This window comes from Microtus ochrogaster, chromosome 24 (genome assembly GCF_000317375.1).
Source record: "Microtus ochrogaster isolate Prairie Vole_2 chromosome 24, MicOch1.0, whole genome shotgun sequence".
Classification (NCBI taxonomy): Eukaryota; Metazoa; Chordata; class Mammalia; order Rodentia; family Cricetidae; genus Microtus; species Microtus ochrogaster.
The window spans coordinates 7,260,854-7,275,013 of NC_022024.1; the positions used below are offsets into that span (position 1 = coordinate 7,260,854).

Genomic DNA, 14,160 nt, shown 5'->3' on the forward strand with positions numbered 1-14,160 from the left:
AACATCGTTAACAAATAAATTTCTTGAGCATTCTTTTTTATGATCCAAGAAGAATTTAATAAGTCTCTGTGTTGTCTGAGTCTTTCAAAGAGTGAATTGTGGGTAGTGGGTATAAAGACAGCAGCCACGATGGCATGGCGAACTCACTTTGGTTAGAACGGAATCGTGCTATACTATCTGGTGTTAGGAGGACTGGTTTTGTATTGCTGGATATACTTAACGGTGAAAATGCAGTGCAAACTATTCTATGACAGCAGGAGACTACTGTGCCTCTGAATTAAATAGTAACAATCGACCCTACAGGGGGAAGGAATTTCCAACTTTTAAAGGAAGGAGCCTGGCAGGGACTTGAGCGACTTTTTAAATTTCTCTGCTCCCTCCTTGCAGCAATAATCTACTCTGTATGTTCATAAAAGCAGCTTTGAGTTATCAGAGCATAGACTCCAATCCAAAGAATGGAAAACAACTGTTGGAATGGCGGCTTGGAAGCCAAAGACGGCATTTCTCCCGCAGCTATTTTTGGCTATATTTATACAGGGACTCACAGGTGATCCCAGCGTTCTTGAGGCCAGGGCAAGAAGCTGACACTGGTTCAAAGTGTGGCTGGACTCCTCAGGGAGTACAAGGACACGCTGGGCTGCATGGTGAGAACCTGTCACAAACAAACCAACAAAAATGGCAGAAGGCGGAACTTCAAAAAGATGTAAGACAGACACAGGCTTTATATCGCTTAGCTCTGGGCTTTGTCAGTTTTCACACACATTTGGAGAATGCCTTGTGTCTGGAAAAGAACTAGCCCTTAGACATTGTTTAATGACAAGTCTCATAAACACAAATGTGAAAAAGAAAAACAAACCCAGTCTTTCCATAAAATTCAAATTACTTTTATTAAACAATATATATTTGTAAAACGTGTTCAACTTATAATAAAATAGTTATCGCAAATAAATTAGAATAAACAATTCAATACTTTGTGTAATATATTTTTAGATTTTCTCCACATGTGTCTCTTGAGTATATTGTCAAGAGAAAATGCAAGCTGGGTAATGACAAATTTACATGGCATTTTCTGTACTTGGAGATTAAAGAGATTTATTAATTAATTAGTCCAATGCTAGAAATAAATAGATTTTCATGGCTCACATCACAGATGTTTATTTCAGACGTAGCTGAGAGACTGATGCGATGTTTTGGTCATGTGGCATTCCTGCTTCACGCTGACTTAGACTGATGGTGACAACATCGTCTCGTGGTTTCTGAGATCACCTGGCACTAACATTGGCCCTAAGGAGGAGAAAAGAGAGCTTTAATCAGCGTACGCCACTTCCACCCCAAACCTGTGAGCTGACTCTCACATACATGGCTACACACACCTGCAAGGAACACCACAAACTACAAGGGGAAGTAAGATGGTTTCCTGAGGATAAGACAAGTAAATTGGTATTTACCCACAGTGTCAATCCCAGATTTTAAATGTCTCTAAATTACAAGTTCGATTTTTTTCTGCCATGGAGTTAGCTCCTAGCAGAGTTAATCAAAATTGTATATTAGCATAAATATGTTAAAGCTACGGTGCATTTTAGTTAAGATACATTGTCAGCGGGAAGAGAAAGAGAGATTCATCAGATCACCTCGATAAAAAGCATCGCTGATAAGGTGAGCATCCAAACTGCCTAGGCTCCCACAAAGCCAGTACGTGCAGTAGGATCAAAAATCCATTGCCATTGTTCTTGAGTTCTCAGTAGTCCTCATTGTCCGCTATGTTCAGCGAGTCCAGTTTTATCCCAGGCTTTTTCAGACCCAGGCCAGCTGGCCTTGGTGAGTTCCCAATAAAACATCCCCATTGTCTCAGTGTGTGGGTGCACCCCTCGAGGTACTGAATTCCTTGCTCGTGCTCTCTCTCCTTCTGCTGGTGGTCCTTGAACTTCCCACAGGGCAGGGAACCCTGATTGCTCTTCAAGCTGATGAGGGAGGGGGACTTGATTAGGGGAGGGGGAGGGAAATGGGAGGCAGTGGCGGGAAGGAGGCAGAAATCTTTAATAAATAAATAAATAAATAAATAAATAAATAAATAACAAAAAAAAGTATCGCTGAGCAGGGTCCTATGACTTAAGGGAATAGGCAGAAACGGAAGTCAGGGAAGGCCTAGCAATGAGCTGATGCCTTTCCTCTTCCCCAGCCCCCGATTTCTTCTCTTATTGAACTATTATCTCCATGTAATGATTGCCACTTTCTCCTTACTTCAATAGATTTCCCAGGCACAATCCTCCCATCTCATAACACAAGCTCCCTCTAAATTCAGTCTCCATGGTTTTAAGTCTCACGTGAACATGTCAGATTCCCGAGGAAGGAAGTAGAGATGCCAGCTCATCTAACGTCAAGCCCTAGAAGACAAAGAACTAGCCAGCCTATTGATTTGTTTGGTCATGGATCACTGTCTGCTTTAGGCCTAATCAACTGTAAACAGATATTGATCAGATATAGTTTCCAGGCAAGGAATTACAGTAGTAATGAGTGAGCTCATTGATTAATATATTTAGCATAGGCTCTGAAAATAATATAAACATACCTAAAGAAAAACAGATTAACTCAAAGATCAGCATTTAATACCAAGTGAGGTGGCACAGACTTCTCACCCCAGCACTTAGGAGAGCATGGCAGGAGAAACAAGAAGTCAAGGCCGGCCTCAGGGAGGCACTGAGTTCAAGAGTAGGCTGGGCCACAAGAGTTCCTGTCTCTGGCTAGTACAGTGGTGATGGATTATCATCAAAGAGTCCCTGTCTCTGGCTAGTACAGTGGTGATGGATTATCATCAAAGAGTCCCTGTCTCAAAAAAAATGAATAAAAGAGGACAAAAGTTCAGTTAGATATTGAGCACTCGTTGCTCAGAACTGAGACATTCCTCATCAATTGACAGAAATTTTCTACTTTAATCATCAGTGCCATCTGTGAGGTGAAAGTCTCCAAACTCTCTCTCTAAAGGGCTCAGACAGGGCTTCCAATGAAGATCAAAACTATATTTTTCCAAAATGTTCCATTTCATATATTTAATCACAGATTTCTCAGCTAGAGACACTGTCCAAATGTCATAAATAAGATTCAAATGCCAAATGGATCTTTGCAAATATAATATTGCAAGGCATTACTATGCTATGCCCAATACCAATATACTCTGTAGGTCATATAAACAATATAATGCCTTCTTGTTGGATCAGATGGAGTCAAATGTTATGGCTCCTATCATAATTCACTACTTAATGAGATGTTATTTTTTATAATTTTTGGAAAGTGTGTTGGGAATATTCAGAGAGTAAGAAATATATACACTTCAATTACATCTCCATCCTAATCACAACCATCACAATCATCTTTTAAAAGGAACATCTCACCTGATAAAATTGGAATTCACTGAACCATCAATCTGCATATGTGTGTTTGCCTGTGTGCCGCTGCACATGCACAAATGTGTGCATGAATGTGGAGACCAGAGAGAGGTGAGCTTCAGATGTCATTCCTCAATGGACACCCATCTTACTCTTGTTTGTTTGTTTATTTATTGACAAAGTCTCTTGCTGGCCTGGTGCTTGCCAAGCAGACAGAGCTGTCTAGCCAGCAAGCTCCAGGGACCCATCTGCCTCTTCCTTCCCAGCACTGAGATAGCAAGTGTGCCTCCATGTCCAGTTCTCAATGTGAGTTCTGGAGACCAAGTCAGGATCTCACATGCATGAGACAAACACTTTATTGTCTAGACAATTCTCCCAGTAGCCTCATCCTTTAGTTATTATCTTGGTTCCTTGATTGAAGGAAAAAGTTAGAAGACTTGGATTCCTCATATTTTAATAACTCTGATAGATTATTGTGAAAATAACCTATCAGAATATACTGAGTTAAAATTCACAATTTTGTGTATAGATTAGTTACTTTTCTCATCGTTTGATCTTCTTGGGCATTAATATGACCCTGCTAGGGTTTCCTACGTGACTTGGGTGGCTAATAGTGTTGAACAATATGAAGTCCAAGGACTAGATCTAGACTTTATAGTAATAGCCATCACCTAGTTAGCAAAGGGAACTCAAGGGACCGTTCTATGTCAAGTCAATGATAAAGAATTAGTAGTATGGCACATGTTGAGTCTAAGAAGTATAACTGCCAGTTACACTTAATTAGATAATATGGCTCATTTCTTCCTAATGGCATGGTTTCTGGGTCATGGTGACAACACTATTGACGCTTGATTCCGGTCTCTCTCTTTCTCTCTGTCACACACACACACACACACACACACACACACACATGCGCGTGAACACACACACACACAAATAACTATTTTAAAAACATTTTCTCATTTTCTTTTAATGCTGTACAGAACAAATGAATGTCTGTTGCCTCCAAACCTCCTATAACAAAACCCTATATGAGCTGAGGTTTGAGGACATGATTAAGACACAAGAGTGCAGCTGCCATTGTTAAAAAGTTTCTGAAGGGTTGTCTTGCCCTTACTGTCTCATAAGAACACAGGGACACAATGTTCTTTAGTGAACTAGTGGCCCTCAACTGATACTGAGTCTGCCAGTACCTTGACTCCAGATGCCCCAACTTCAAGCACTGAGAGAATGGTTGCTTGAACCACCTAATCCAATGGGGTTTTGTTACAACCGTCTGAAGAGACTGAGACACCTATAACCTTGAGTGGATTGCTACTACCAGAAACTTATGGGTCAGATTTTGAGTTAAAGGAAACTGCCCACAATCATATAGCTAGTGAAGAAGTCAGAATTTATCTGACATTTGTCTTATTGCAAAGTTCATTGTTAGTGACCAGTTCACCAAATTCCTCTTTTGAGAACAATTGAAAGATACTTACTTTTAAAGGAAAGAAGTTGAAATGCCAATGATGTATCTACTGACTGATGCCTGGTTTTCTGTGTATTCCCCCATGGGGTCACACCCTCAAGTTCCAAAGCCCCCTTTACTGGCATCAGCTGTGTCCACTGATGCTGGTTCCCATACTAACCCGACATTAAAACACAATTTGATGTTGAGGTGATCCTAGGAAGCGAACGCACGGCTGGGAAAATTCACTTTTTCTTCAGATCAGAGAAGGATCTCTTCAGGCCCATTCCCAGAGTATTCAGTTGACATCCAAAATAACTGATGGGCATTCCCTACGGAGGAAAGAAACACTTCCCCCAAATGCAAATACTTCTATCTTAACAAAATAACGACTACTTCTTAAAAGTGCCCAATTTGACAAAAATAACTTTTACCATAGAATTGCAAGATGCACAAGAAATGTCTTCTCGAGTGTATTTGGATTTAAAAGCCAATTTTGAAACATATTACTAAACTTCAATATTTTGAGAAGTGTTTTAAAGAATAACAGATTTGAGGATTGATAATGGAATCCCTGTCTGCACTGTTTGAATATGTGTCATTGTAAGGCCATGATATAATCTTATTTTTCCTGTTCCAATATAAAACAGAGACCATCAGAAACTAAAGTCAATTTGAGGAGCTCAAGAAAAGTATGGTGATAAGATTGCTACCAACAAAAAGAGTGTTTGTGCAGCTAAGGAGTAGACATTGCTACTTTAACAGCCACCTCCATCACTACTAGTTTGAGATAATGAACTTTAATGGCAATTCAACAGGAAGAAAACATAATAGGATGAGGCCAGTTTTAGCATCTTCCTACCTTAGTTTGGACTCACCAAGATGAGAGACGTGCACGGTTAAAATGATCACCAACCATTAGTGAAGACACAGCCTGTGTATTCCTACTCCATGAGTGTTGTCGAAGGCAGAGCTCACTCTTTCAGTGCCAGACTGGAGGTGGAGGAAAAAGAGTAACAGAGAAACGACATTCATCTTCTTCTGCTTCTCGGCTATGAATGTGTTCAGCAGGCCCACCGCTGCCAGCCTGACTCTCCTACACAGGCAGGCTGCACCCTTGGACTGTGAACCAAGATAATCTCTTCCTTTCTTGAATTTCTTTTGCCACACGTTTTGTCAAAGCCATAAGGAAAAACAACAAACACATATACCAGGCTTTCTTTTGTGCCACCAACCAACTCCCACATCTTCACACAGAGAACTGTTATTATTTATGAATGCTTAGGCTCATATTACACTTGCCCCACTAGCTCTTATAACTTACAATAACCTTTTTCTCTTCATTTACGTTTTACCTCAGGGCTTTTCACCTTTCTTTCATCCTGTATGTCTGACTATATGCTTGCTCTGTGAATGGCTGGATGGTGGCTGACGGCCCCAGGGATCTCCCCCTCTCTCTCCCTTGTTCTCACACCTGTGTTCCATCTCCTACTTATTCTCTCTGGCCACCAGCCCTGCCTATCCCTCTACTGCCTAACTATTGGTCAGCTTTTTATTAGACCAATCAGGTGCCTTAGGCAGGCAAGGTAAAACAGCAACACATCTTTACATAATTAAATAAATGCATCATAAACAAATACAGCTCATCTTTACATAGTTAAAGTAATATTCCACAACAAATACATGTAACTTTTAACATTTTCTGTGCTTTATTTTTTTAATATCTAACCTTTTTTATATATTGTACATTGTAATTATTTCTACTAGTTCACTACTTGTTCTGTAGATTTAGAGTATCTTTTGATTTTAGAAATATTTTTATTATCAATGAATGTATCCATTGGGCTTATGTATTTTCTCACTGTATATTTTAAAAGAATATCTTCAGTGCTCTAAAGTCCAGACAGTTTTCTTGTTTTCCTTATGGTATTTGTATATGCTTTTCTTTTGTGAGGATAGGTAGACAGACAGACAGACAGATATAAATGAATGATAGGTAGATAGATGATTTATAGATGATGGATAGAGCTATTTCTTGTGTTCATTTAGAATAGTTTTTGTGAATCTTCAATGATAGGAAATCCCATGGCTATTTTCCAAATGATTAGAAAACCATTCAATCCTATTTTTCTAAGTGCATATTTTCTTAGATAATCTGGGGGAAAAAACCTTTTGTGAATTTAGTATACCAAAATTATATGCATTCCTGTTGTGCTCCATTAAAGATATCAGTTTATCACTAAATATTGTAGGCATGTTTGATATCTTAGGACACTTGTTATTTTTCTTCACAGTTGTTTTTCCATACTAACTCTATTTTTTATTTTCCACACTAGACTTAGAATTAGCTTTCAAGGTACATATGAAAGTCAAACAAAGGTCCATAATTGTTACATTGACATTAAAAATTAGTTTTTAAGCTGGGAGGTGATGGCGCATGCCATTAATCCCAGAACACTGGAGGCAGAGGCAGGTGGATCTATGTGAGTTCAAGGCAAGCCTGGTCTACTAGAGCTAGTTCCAGGACAGGCTCCAAAGCTACAGATAAACCCTGTCTCGAAAAACCAAAAACAAATGAGTTTTTAAGTGGAGATTTTATATCTATTAATATAGCTCTTCTTCTACCGAGCTCTTCTGAGCACAGCTGTAAAGTTTTATGTTTTCAGCATATGTTTTCAGTGGTTGCAAGATTTAATCTTGTTCATTACCACTTATCATTACTTACATTCTTACTTTGAGTGATAATATGTTCTTTTACAATGCTTAACAAGTTATCATTAGTACAAATATATCTGTGTTGTAACTTTGAAATGTAGAACCCCATGTTCTGTTATTTCCTCAACCTCATTGTAAGTTTACTTTGGACAGGGTCTCACCAAACTGTACTCACTGTTCTACCTTGATCTCTCTCTACTTAGATACTTCACCTCCTAAGGATCTGAGACCATAACCCTGGCTACCAGAATAGAACAGAAATATTGATTTTGTATATTATCGCACTGATCTCTTAATAGTTCTCAGAATTTTCCAGTGAACTCTTCTTCCATAAAAAGAAGGTTTTATATTCTTATTTTTAATACTTATATTTTTATTACTGGTCATATATAGTCTAGAACCTCAGTAGTGTAGGATAAGAGTACTTTATAGAATGATCTAAATTCAAGTCAAATTATGCACAGTGCTTGAAAATGTCATTCATGCTAGTTCTGAAGGCTAAATTTTTGGACTGATGTCACCAAGTGTTCTCAGTGTGAATAAGAGCAAGTGTGAACCACCATGAACTTCCACAATGGCAATACTGACTCATGGATTGATGTGAAGACTGAGTGGCACATAGTAAGAACCGTATAAATGTGAGTTATTGTTATTGATATTTTGACATTAAATTTGATTTTTGGGGTAAGAATTGATATCCTTCATCCTAGTTCTGAACTTGTAGAATATGAGCTAGCCACTACCTGGTAACAGACAAAAGGGTTGTATCATAGACTTTAACTACTAACCTTAACAGAATAATCAAGGTAAATTGCATTCAATTTAAATGAATTGGGAAGAAATTTAAAATAAGAGATATGAACATCTGTTTATTGAGCACAAAACATGATTCAGAAAGCATGGGAGATGAACACAGTTTTTTTTTTTACCGTGGTGGTGCTTTAAGATAAAAAGGCACCATTTTTTAATATAAAGTGTGACTGATAAGCTTGGCCAACTTTACCCTACAAAGTTGATGGAATATTCAAATTCTTCTAGACTTTGCCATTTATATTACCCTGGAGGCTTGATTCAGAAGTATGCAGATGTTTCTTTTCCTTTGCTGTGTACTGCAGAGAATGTCGAATTGAAAGGACAAAGGTGTTCTTTGCCCCATTAAAACATAAGCTCCCAGCAAGCAAAATCAATCCCTCTCAATGCTGTCTATGAACAATACTGGACTTCTATCAAATCATTAAGATACCGTGTTTACATACCAGGGGGCTGTGGAGATGGGTCAGAAGTTAAGAATATTTTCTATTCTTGCAAGGAACCTGGGTTTGGTTCCATATGGAGACCCACAGTTGCCTGTAACTCCAGTATCTGAAAGCACCAAACACACACACAAACACACACACACACACACACAAACACACACACATGTGGTCCACAAAATATTCATACATATAAAATACAAATAAATAATTATTTTAAAATATCAGTTAATTCTAGCGTGTGTGAACACATAGGTATGTCTTCATTGTGAGAATACTCACAGCCTGGAGTACAGATGAGCAACTTCCATTCCAAGAGATTATTTCTGTGCTTTCTTGCTGATAATAGTTTACATTCTTTACTTTTGTGACGACAGGAGGGCTGTTAAACACTCAAATACAAAGCACAACTGTCTTCAGGACATTGCCTTCCCAGATGTAGTGTTTGCCACACACAAGGGTGTTTCTCACATCATTGCTAATGACTTTTCAACCGTTCCATAAGTTCGGCTACAATTTTAGAAGAAAATGATGCGCTTGTACACAACGGCAGCCTGACAAGTGACATGCTTAGCATATTAAATTGAACTTTGAGAGCTTCCAACCAGGCCTCAACTCCCACAACCATCAACGCTCCCTTTTGTTTAAAAGTGGTGAGGGGGCCATTTACTGGCTTTTCAGTGAATGTTGGGCTCCTGTGTTATGTGCTCTGAGAGGTAAAGTTTCTTCAAAGCATGTGTGTGTTGCTGTATTTTGTGAGGAGGAAATTGAATCTGTTCTTGGAACGAGCAATCTCTTGGCGCTGCAAGCCGCTTTAATGGACGCCTCTTTCCGTTCAGCCTTTGCCATCTGTTTCACCCCCTAATTACAAATGCAGGAGGAGCACGGTTCACAGTTGTGTCTCTAAAGAAAAGCACAAGGACTTAAATGCCGGGCTACATCACTGCAACTGCTGAGAATTTTCAAGCCTGTGCGGAACAAAGGGACAGGAAACCTTCCTCTGCCTTCTCCATCCACTGAGGGGGAACAACAGAATTTACAGCACTAAGTTGCCAAGATGAGGCTCATGTGGAGAAAACCAGCAAATTACCCATTATTCTTAACCTGCCTTTCACTTGTATCCCACTGGGGTTAGTCGGTTGGTTTCTCTGATTCCAATAATGGTATAGAGATCCAGAATTTTTAGAAGGGAGGCAGGTAGATGGGGCGTATGACTCACATGCACACCCCTTTTTAGATACAATTTGTTAGAAGACAAAAATGTTTCTTTCCCTATTTATAACATTCTGTTTGGCAAAGCTCATGTATTTACTGATTATGGGAATCTTGAATCTAGACCATTTGTCAAGTGAGTGCTGAGGCTTCCTTGGCTTTGTGGCTGGGCCTAGACTCACACTATATCTGGGAAAGACTATTCAGTAAGGCTGGAATGGTTATGCAGAACTGGACCATTCTACAGGTTCATTTTGTTATAGGTGTTGTGACAAGGGTGGCATGCCTGTCTTTTCTTCCAAATTATGACAGCTATATTCTCTTGATACATCCATTAGTTGCTGAGATGTAGAAGCTCATAGCTGTGAACCAGTGAGGCTATTTTAAAAGTTGAATTCAAAATATTCCAAGCTATGCAGAAATAATTATTTGTGTTTGGGGAGGCAGAGATTGACATCTGGTGTCTTTACAATCATACTCCGTCTTAATTTTTGAGCCTGGAACTCATGGGTTGGGTATATTGACTGGCTAGACAGGTCTCTGCCTGTCTTTACCTTTTCTCTCCTAGCATTAAGGTTCATACATTCACTACCATGCCTGGCTTCTACATGAGTACTGGGGATACGAACCCCAGTCTTCAGTCTTGGGTAACAAGCACTTCAGCTGAGCCAGACAGTATTCACTATATTTCTGGGTTATCTTGGTTCTGGCACCACTATAGCAAGACTGTAAAATATAGTAACATAGGCGTTATCCCTTCCTTGAAGACACAGGTAAAAACAAGGGACCCTTAAGTATAATCCCAGAATTCTGGAAACTGAGGCAGAATTGTTTCAGGTTTGAGGATGTCTTTGGCTACATAATGAGGACCCTGTCCAGAATGTAAGGGAGAGAAAAAAGTGGGAGAATTCACTGATACATTAAGTAAAGCATTGAGAAGTACGGCAACTGTAGCATTATTTTCAATATTATACACACCAAAAAAAAAAAACCTTGAATTCACCAAAAACTAGGGAAATCATCAACCATAATGCAATAAGTTATGCCTATAAGCATAACTCAATTTTCCATTCTATTCATGTCTTAACTGAAGAGAGTAGAAATAGAATATTTAGTTTGGTGTTTATCTAAATGTTCATAATTACCCTCTTTTTGATGCATATAGATTTATCTTTCAACTAGCTCCCTTACACAGAAGAGGACCATTCTACTTATGAGCCAACCATGTGGGCTATTATTCCGCAGTCTCCAGCTATGTTCTGGGCACTGATGCTAGGAACTGGATGCAGAGCATGCATTGACCCTGTTAAACCTAATCACCCCGTGATTTACAACACACGACACATTTGAAGGCAGCTGCTCTCGCTGTCTCATCAGCAGTGCAGACAAGGGTGGAAATATTATTTGCCAGTGCTCTGAACCTGAAACCCACAGGAGCATGGCTGCATTCTGTTCACGTCAACGTCATGTGCAGATGCCTAACCGCTGCTGTTAAAAGGAGATAACCACCTTTAGTTTTGATATTTGAGAAATAGGACACAAAGTCAATTTGATTTGTTTCACGTGTGTGTAAGAGGTTAGCATACAGCCATTGTTATCCTTTCTCCAGTTTCATTCTGTCAACATGAATGGCGTCTCCCTACAAATCTGCGACCTGCGTTAGTGGTGAATGTGAACTGCTCATCGTCCAAACTCTCCACCTTGCTCACCGAGCTGCTGTCGCCACACACCAAGGTTCCTGTCCCGCAAGGCCTCTATTCAGTCTGGAAGTCTCTATTGCTAGGGACTCTAAGACTATAAACCCTTGCTTCATACTCTAAACTTGTACAGACTTCTCTATTGTGCTGTGAAACAAATAATTTCAAAGTTCAAATGAGGGTTCACATCCATTGTTTGTCCTGAGCATGTGAGCAGGAGAAAGCATTATGGATAGATAGTATTAGTTGGCTTTTTTTTTCTTTTTGATTTATTTTACACGAGCATTTGCTTGAACTTATGTAAGTACACTGTGTAGGTCCGATGACCAGTGAAGCCATAGGAGGGTGTCAGAACCCCTAGAACTGGAGTTCCATACATTTGTGAAAAGCTGGGGACAAAACCCAGGCCTTCTTCAAAAGCAGTAAGTGCTCTTAACCACTGAACCATCTCTCCAACCTAAGATGATTCATCATAGTTCATCATTAAGAAGAATCCGAGGTTCCAGAGCTAGAGAAGCTTGTTAGAGAAGCTAAGAAGTTTGTTAGCCTGCCAAGCTAGCCAAATTGACAAGTGCCGGCTTCAGGGAGAAACCCTGCCCTCCCCAATTTAAGGTGGAAAGTGACAAAGGAAGAAACTTCATCCTCTGGCCACCGTGTTCACATCCACAGAATCCTGTGCACAGGCCCAAGTTAGAGACAGGAGATAGAGTGAGGAAGCCAGTAATGTGCACTAGTACTTTGTTCTTGAGCTTTCCTCACAGGGGAAGTTTCTATTCACTCAGACGACTGGCACTGTCGCCATTTGTCACATGGCATTCAGCACCTGAAACGTTACTGGCAACACTAATTTAAAATGGGACTGTTTGGCTGCAGCTCTCAAAGACATACACATCAGAACATCTGAGAGCAAAGAAGTTAGCAAACATCTCCTCAGAATAACTCTATATTCTATGGCATGAAAGGTGCAGTAAGCAAGTTAGAGAATCGAGAATCAACCACTTAAACCATATGGGTTGATCTGTGGAAGTTGAAAACCAGTGATTACATTTGGGTCAGAGAAATAACTTCTGATTCTTCGGCTTTCATTGTCTTTTCACTAATTGAGGCTTTAAGGGTACTTAATATTTTAATAAACTGTGGTTTTATGTTACAAAATAGGTTGAGCCTTAAAGATCACTATTCTCTTTCTATATAGCAACGTAAAGGATGCTTAATAATTTTATGTTCTGGCGGAAAGGTAAATGGATTCTTACAAGAAAATGGGAAGGAGATCATTAGTCCTAGATAGATAGATGGAAACTGTAAAATAATTTCCACTCTGTACTAATAGTTAATATTAAGCATTTAAGAAAATAAACGCAGGTGTTATTTGTAAAAATGAAACATCCTTTTGATTTTTTTTTTCCTAAACGTGTCTTGAATTAATAGAACCCATTTTTGCTAACATGCTAGCATATCCAGTAGGGGCACTCTTTCTCTTGAAAATCCCCCAAAAAATTAATGGATGGATGGATGGATGGATGGATGGATGGATGGATGGATGATGGATGGACAAACAAATGATATATAAACAAACCTTTTCAATTCAGAAGGCATTGTACATATTTCACCTAAGTGGTGAAGTGAATATTTGGGTCTTCGAATTCAGTAGCTAGTCCAAGACTTGAGGCTGAAACACCCTGTGTTGTCAGTAATACTGTATGTCACGGAGACCCCAGGGAAGGGGTGTGAGCTGTTTGAGCTGAGAGGAAATGATTGCAGAGCTCTGGGGTGCTTGGAAACTCCAGGCCACAGGACACTAAGTGGCTGATCCAGGAGCAGCTTTAAGAGTCAGGATGATGGCAAACCTCTGGGAAAGCTGTGAGAAAAATAACAGTATGTTAAGCTTTTTTTTATCTCTTTTCATTTTCCATTTTTAATGTCATAGAGATTTGACAATAAGTACAAAGTGATAAAATGTATAAAGAGATAAAAAGCAACCAAGAGTAAGTGCCATACACCACCTTTCTGAGTTTAAAGCACACTTGTGCATATCATCTCGTACTGAGAAATGACATTTAATTTTTTGAAGCTTTATAAAGTAAATGTAACAATATTTAAAGTACATACGCTTGCTCTTTTCTCTATACCTGCAGAAAATCTGCAGCCTTCTCATTTTCTTGGTATTTTCTTTGTCTGTCCTTGATAGAAACCTGAGTACTGTGCTATCGTTTACCTTCTGAGGGAACAGGTTCATTTTTTCCCCTACATCTTCAATGAGATTTTTTCTTTCTCTTCAATACCCCAGCTTTTATTTCTGTTTTATTGTGTCTATCTCATTCCTCCAACACTTTTTTGGGGGGAATAAGATACGGTAGAAATCAATAACTCGCCTTTGTGGCTAGATGGCCTACCAGGCTTTAATTCCGAACAGATTGATCACGTAAATCCCTCTCTTCATGTACTTAGTT

The 14,160-nt window shown here is 39.2% G+C and overlaps 1 long non-coding RNA gene across 1 annotated transcript; it reads right to left on the bottom strand.

The window, feature by feature from the left end:
• Nucleotides 1–962: 962 nt before the first annotated feature.
• Nucleotides 963–13,552, bottom strand: LOC101990258. Its single transcript, XR_001229165.1, has 3 exons — nucleotides 13,287–13,552; nucleotides 5,712–5,826; nucleotides 963–1,284 (listed from the first exon to the last, which is right to left on the bottom strand). It is a non-coding gene; the product is annotated as an uncharacterized LOC101990258 (long non-coding RNA).
• Between the last annotated feature and the right edge of the window lie 608 nt (nucleotides 13,553–14,160).